Source organism: Ictidomys tridecemlineatus, unplaced genomic scaffold (assembly GCF_052094955.1).
Source record: "Ictidomys tridecemlineatus isolate mIctTri1 unplaced genomic scaffold, mIctTri1.hap1 Scaffold_92, whole genome shotgun sequence".
Taxonomy (NCBI): domain Eukaryota; kingdom Metazoa; phylum Chordata; class Mammalia; order Rodentia; family Sciuridae; genus Ictidomys; species Ictidomys tridecemlineatus.
The window spans coordinates 1,050,933-1,058,883 of NW_027526147.1; positions in this window are offsets into that span (position 1 = coordinate 1,050,933).

Genomic DNA, 7,951 nt, shown 5'->3' on the forward strand with positions numbered 1-7,951 from the left:
TTGGTACTAGACTGGTCTGATGCCATAAACATCTATAAAACTGAACAACACATGAAGCAAAAGAATAATGGTTCACAAAAGGAAGGCACAAAAAATGGAATCACTTCCTGCAGGAATTTGGGTGAAGTGCACTAAAAGAAAAAAAAATAATCCAAACAGAGTACAGTGGTTTTACAAAATGAAAATTATTATTGGAGTTTGGGGTGATTAATATGGCTAGAATTTCTGAGCAGAATTTTAAAGCTCAGTAAAGAAGGAGCTCATGAAATATGCATAGTCATTTTCTTGAAGATTTGACTAAATGCCTACCTATTTGTGTGCATAACAATAGTTTGCATTCCTGGGCACAAACTATGTTATGAAAAGAATAAGTAACAGATAAATTTAGAAAGCTAATAGGTAGTTATAAACAAATCAGTTTTCAGGATTCAGACAGAACAGGGAGACCAAAAGCTCTGAAAAGTTAGAATAAAGAGATCAGTTTTGTCACCCTTGGAATTTAGTAGAGACATCAAATGACCACATCATAGAAGTGTAGTTAATATAACTGAAGTAGCAACTGCTCCTTCTCTACTCTAAAAATTCATATAACTTTTCTCCGGAGTAAATATTAGCAAGTCTAATGTTGCTTAACTAATGACAAAAATAATGGGGAAATTATTGTCAATATAATATTCACATAATAAGAAAAAAAATTGAACATGCAAGAAAAACAATGTTCTTAAAACAAGAGTAATAAACATGAAAGTAGAAACTCAATTAAGATAGACAAAAATGAGAGAATAGATGGAATTCATAGGTATGGAATTTAAAACAGTCATTAAAAATGTGTTCACATATTTGAGGGAAAATTTAAACAAACTGACAAAACATATCAATTGTAAAAAAATATCATAAAGTATAAAATGGCAATCTAAGAATTTACAAAAGTCAATAGGTGCATTAAAGAGAATATTAAACATTATAAGGTACTTCACAGCAGAGCAAAAGAAACTACAGAAAAAGAAGAAAAATGGCTGAAAACTGTTAATTGACCCTTATTGATCATTACTGGGATATTACTGAGCGGCTTCTATATATTCAATTGACACTCAGACTGTGAACTCAGAGAAGCAGAAAATTTAATTGAAGAACTATTGAGTAGAAATTTTATGAACCTGATTTGAAAACATTAAGTCTCAGACTTAAGGTTATTAGCAATTTTAAACAAGAAAACAGGAAAAAAATAAACACTAATAAATCAGAAGGAAAATCTTAATAAATGGCAGGGAAGAAGACATAATGTATTTCACACAGAAAACAAAACTGAAATGAATACAGAATTGTCATTGGAAATAAGGCAATCCAGAAGGTAATGGAACATTAAGTTTAATAACCTTAATTAAAAAGTAAAAACTGTTAACCTAGAAACATTCTTTTAATGTGAAGGCAATGGAATATTATTAGACAAAACAGAGAAAGTGGAGAGAGTTTATGAAGAGCAAGCTTGCATTTCAAGAGATGTCAAACAAAACCAAAACCAAAACAAAATTTTTTTCAAGAAAAAAGGAAATTATAACCAATGGGCTTTCTAAACTACATAAAAGAACAAAAAAACAGTGATGTAATTAGTGAATGTATGAATAATTATAGAATAGATTTCCTCATAACTAATTGAAATGACATAATTGTACTTGAATTGTTTGCACCCAACTACAGAGATGAAACATAGGTGACAGAAATGAGGGTTAGGAGAAAAAATATTAATAATCAAAGATTTCAAGTATAGTTGAAAATGTAGAAATTAAAGCAAAATATGGAAAACTAGAACAATGTTATCAACCAAAATTGGAATAAATTGTGATATATACATACATGCATATAGGATAATATTGTCAACTTCTTCCCCTCTTCATCTTCTCTTTTTTACTTCATCTCCCTACATTTTTTGTTTGTTTTAAATAAAAATAAACAAAAGATACTCCAGCTCAGGGAAGAAACAAGGAGATAAGACACAGCTTTCCATCACAGCTGATCTTGAGAATAACTATGGACTTTAGTGGTCCTGTTGCTCCTCAGACATCTCCTGACTTTGGAGATGTTTGTACTGTGTCCTGACTTTGTGTAGATAGGTCTGTCTTGCCTCAAGAACAATTAAAATTAAGTTCTGTCCCAGCCTGGGGGAACAGGAAGAAATTCTGTAGGGTTCAATGGTAGATGCTATTCCCTTCAGAGAGAGTACAGAAAGTGAGAATAAGAGAGATACACACGCAGTATATGCACTGCATGTGTATCCCTCTTATTCTTACTTTCCCAAGTGAACTCCTGCCTGCTAATATACACAACTAGCCTGGAATCTCTGGGAGACCGAGATCACAAGAACTAGTGGCTTGTGATCCCTCTTCATCCCTATAGATAGGTTTCCACTGTAACACTTCTGAATTTTTTAGTTTCCACATCCTACTTTTTTTTCATTTTTCATTACATCCATATATTAGAAGCTTATTTTCAAATGTAATAGTATTGAGAGGTGAGGCCTCAATGAAGGATGATTGGGTCCCAAAGGCAAAAGCCTCATGAACCTATTAATGCAGTTATTGTGTCAGTGAGTTAGGTATGGTAAGAGTGGTTTATCATAAAATTGAATTTGCCCCTCATGCTTCTTTTTTGCATATATTTCTTTGTCCTTTCTTTCACTTTCTCCCATATCATCATGCAACATAAAGGCCCTCACCATTCATCACAGCTATTCACTTCTACTTTCCAGCTTCTAGAACTGTGAATTATAGAAAGTTCTTGTCTTTTTAAATTACCCAGTCATTATGGTTTAGATATGAGGTACTCCTCAAAAGCTCACGTGTGAGACAATGCAAGAAGTTTCAGAGGAGAAATGACTGGTTTATGAAAGTCTCAACCAAATCAGTGAATTAATCCCTGATGGAATTAATTGAGTGCTAACTAGAGGCAGGTGGGGTGTGGCTGGAGGAAGTGATTAACTGGGGGCGTGGTTATGGGGTATAGATTTTGTATCTGGAGCTGGAGTCTCTCTACTTCTTGATCACCATGATGTGAGCTGCTTTCCTCTGTCACCCTCTCCTGCCATGATGTTCAGTCTCAACTTGAGCCCCAAAGAATGGAGCAAATTACTCTGGACTAAGACCTCTGAAACCCTGAGCCCTCAAATAAATGTTTCCTCTCCTATAGTGTGCTGGTCAAATCCTTTAGCCACAGGGAAAAAAAACTGACTAAAACACCAAACTTTGGCATTCAATTGTAACAACAGAAAATGGGTTAAGACAGCCTTCTCTTGCTTATACTAGCTGTCTGTTACTATGCATTTTCCCCTTTCTTTATTAGAGCCTGTAGCAGATTAGTCATAATTGCACTAAATTTCCAGTATTACATGTCCCCCACATTTTTGAAATAGGTTCTTATGTTCTCTCTGTTTCAAATTGTGTTTCTTTTGTTTCTTTTAGAAAGTGTTGGAATTTTGTTGGTTGTTGTTGAAATAGGACCTATTGTGCATGGAAAATGGAACTAAGATAGACTGCCCTTAATGAAGTGCATTATGATTTTCTGGTAGAAGTTAGTGTGTATTTAGTATCTGCTTCCAGAAAAGGTGTCAAAGCATAAAATTTCTACTAGTGCCACCGTTACTGTCTTGCTTTTATCTTTGCAATCCTACAGAAACTTCTTATTAAATGACTTCTAAGACTTGTAGTTTTTTCAACTCTAAACTCCTATTATTATAAAAAAGACATATAGATATTGTTGCAAGAGGGGGGTAAAGTGAATCATCCTTTATGCCTATCAGTACTTCAGGATGATTGGGTCCTAAAGGCAGAACCCTCATACATGATTCTGTTTTTTTACATTTTGTATATATATTTTTTTGTATTTGTAGGCAACCTCCAAAATTACTTGGAACAAGAAAGTTACAATGGACAAAATTGGGCTTATTCCTTTCCCACATGGATGTATAGAGTGGGTAGGGCTTATGTATTTTCCTGATCCCACTCACGTAGTAGCTGATAAAATAATTTTCCTTAAATACAGATATTGTTAAGGAAAACAAAAGCTCTGAGTTCATTTCAAAATGTCCATTTTTCTATTTCCTCCTTCTGAAATATTTGCAGCCACATCAATGTGGATAGCAGCACAATTCACAATAGCTAAACTGTGGAACCAACCCAGATGCCTTTCAATAGATGAATGAATAAAGAAACTGTTATATATACACAATGGAATATTACTCATCATTAAAAGAGAATAAAATCATGGCATTTGCAGGTAAATGGATGGAGTTGAAGAATATAATGCTAAATGAAGTAAGCCAATCCCCGAAAACAAAGGTCTAATTTTTTTCTCTGATAATTGGATGCTGATCCATAATGGAGGTGGCGGAGGCATGAGAAAAATGGAGAAACATTGATTAGGCAAAGGAGAGGGAGAGAAGAGGAGTGGGGGTATGGGGGAAGGAAAGAAGGTATAATGAGATGGACATCATTACCTTAGGTGCATGTATGACTACACATAGGGTGTGACGCTATGGTACAACCAGAGAAATGAAAACTTGTGTGCAGTTGTGTACAATGAATCAAAATGTATTCTGTGTTATATAGACCTAATAGGAATGAATGAATGAATGAATGAATGAATGAATAAATAAATAAATAAATAAAATTTTTTAGATGTTCATTTTCCTCCTGCCCCTACCAGCAACATGGAAAATATTTTTTTTATCTTTGTTGTAAGAACCTGACAGAGCTCTTGAACGCAAAATACACAAAAATATGGACCTTTTTAAATATGAGGCCTTCCTACAGTTTTTTTCCCTCTCTTTATCTATATTGAGGCTCCAATAGTTATTATCTTTTTCATACCCCGGTTTTACTCTAGTTGTGATTTCTCTTCCTAGACCTCTCTTCTGATAAAATGTGCAATGATTATTTTTCTTTGGGGTTGGGGGATACCAGGGATTGAACTCAGGGGCACTCAACAACTAAACCACATCCCTAGCCCTATTTTTGTATTTTATTTAGAGACAGGGTCTCAATGAGTTGCTTAGTGTCTTGCCCTTGCTGAGGCTAGCTTTGAACAAGCTATTTTCCTGTCTCAGCCTCCCAAGCTGCTGGGCGTGTGCCACTGTGCCCAATTGTGCAATGATTCTTCATACCTGCCTCTCCATGTAAGTGAGCACTGCAGTTTGCTCTGTGAACTCAATTCTTTGATAATTTAAGTATGTTAATTTTTAATTTGTTCTATTTTTTCTTTTTTTCTTTTTTTAAAAAGAGAGTGAGAGAGGAGAGAGAGAGAGAGAGAGAGAGAGAGAGAGAGAGGGAATTTTTAATATTTATTTTTTAGTTCTCGGTGGACACAACATCTTTGTTGGTATGTGGTGCTGAGGATCGAACCTGGGCCGCACGCATGCCAGGCGAGCGCACTACCTCTTGAGCCACATCCCCAGCCCCTGTTCTATTTTTTTCTGTGATGACTACATAAGTGATGACTTTCAAGAAATGTATATCAGTATATATGTATCTATTTTAGTACATATATAATATATTTTTACTCAATACATCATAAGGAAATAATTGAATAAATACCGACAACTATAGGCGAACCTTGTTACTAACAGTATCAAACTTCGCAAAACAAAAATGATGAAGTCTTTAAGATGATAATGCATAGCCAAATGTAAAGGAGGAAGAATAGATAGGTATAGTGAAAATTGAGATTAGAGGAGTATCTAGTATCATTTTTCTAAATGTCTTTGAAAAATTCACAGAAATTATTAACAAAATTTTAACAGAAATCATCCCAGGAAAAAATGAATTATTTTTAATTAAGTCTCTTAATTTTCTCATTTTTATAATAAATATAGATTGTTTGAATAAAAAAAGTGTTCAAATTTATTGTAGTAAAATATTTATTTAGGAAGAATTTTACGTATTTGAATTAATTTACTGACTGCTTTCCATGTGTGAGAACTTGAGCTAGTCAGTACTGAGAGGATTCAAATAATTCTGTTCATGTCCTAAAGAATATAAGGAGCTGCTTATCTTTCAAAAATCAGGGCACACTGAAAATTAATAAAAACAGAAGGTAAAGCTTCCTCTTTCATGCATATATGAGAAACAGCAAGTTTACTAAGGCATTTTTACCTGTTTTAGAAATTTAACTCCCAGAAGCAATGTAGTATAATAGTTTTGGTCATTTTTTTTTTCTTCTAAGTGTTTTAAATGTAGAGAAAAAAATGTATAATGCATATACATATAGTCATTTAGTTTGTTGTTCTGCTGTTATTTTTTGTACTTTTTTTAAACATTGACTAAAAATTAAAGTCATGTGATCAATCATAAAATACTGTCTACATATTATGGTGTGGTTAAATTAGTTAAATTACTTGCTGAATAATAGAGATCCTAAAATACTTAAAGAGGAAAAGAAGCTACAGCCTATTAAAGTATTTTCATTTTGACCTCATACATTTTGTAAATGAGAGAAATATTTTTATGAATTTATTTCTCTTGGTCTTGTTTTAACACATTTTCTTTCCATTTTTCTGCCCTCTCCAGTGATTTTAAATTTTATATGGGCCTTAAATAAATCACAACCTGTCTCTAAGTATACTACATTTTACATAAATTCATCAAAATTCTCAGTTTTAAATCAATTAAATCATTCTGTAAACATCATGTTCTAACAATGGAATGGTAGATATTTACTTTGATTAAACCTTCCAAAATTATAGAAAGTCTACTTAACCTAAAAAAAATGAAGACCTCTAATCCCAGTTTTAATATAATTAAATTGCAAATGTCATTCTTTTTCAGCTTTAATAATAGCTATCATAAAAATGGTTTAGAAGAGAAAAAGACATAAACCCTTTGGCTATATCAACTTGTCCTCCATGAATTTTCTTCCAATACCTATTGCTGGTTAATTTTTCACACTTTTTTAGGTTATAATTTATTATATATTATTAGTTAATGATTTATAATAAAATTTTCTTTGTGCTATAGAAATATAGAGATAATAAGAACTATGAATATTGTGTTTTAGGATTAGGTTTTTAAAAAAAGGAACAAAGTTTATTATTTGTTAAGACAATGAGTCCCCAGATATTCTGCTACTTCCAGAGTGATTACTGGTGAAGAAATAAATTGGGTTAGAACTCCAGCTGACTAAGTACTATATTCAGCATTTCCAGAGTACAGGCGACATCCATAATAAATGACTTTAATTTAAATGTCATTTCTAACAAAAATAATTTTACCATTCTGACCTTATATATAGTAGTTTCTTAGTATAACAATTATTTCAAATAATATAAAATTTGAACCTGCTGGCATGGATTCTATTTCCACAACAACACAATATGAAATATTTAAATTGGGCAAAGTCAGAGGCATAGTCCTGCCTGTTAGAAAACCAAGTTAGATATTTTGGGACATAATTTAAATTCTCATTAACTATTTCAAAAATGCTGATTTCTAATAAAAAGCTGAGAAATGTAAAGGAACTAACTGATGCATCCTGCCTTCAGGGAGATTATGGTCCAAAAGGGGAGATGATGATGCTGGTAAATAAGCCTTCTGCAGAGTTATCCTTGCCCTCAAAAGAGTATGCATGTTCAAAAGGGGGGTTTCAGAGGAGCAAGAAAGTTTATAAAGCTAATGAGATTAGGAAAAACCATGTTGAGCATAGGATGCTAAAATAATTAGCTTTCTAAGGCAAGAATTTAAAATTTAAATGAAACACTAAAGAAAGTGTTTTTGACAGTGATTTCAGTCTGAATAAGAAACCATGTCATGAACCTAAGGTCATATGTAGAAAATAATGAATAGTTCAGTTTTACATATGAATGTATACACAGAATAATGGGTAAATAAAACTAAAAATGTAACTCGTATTCTTATTTCACTAAATACATTGCTATATCACCACAACAAAATGAGTTTAGCAGAGA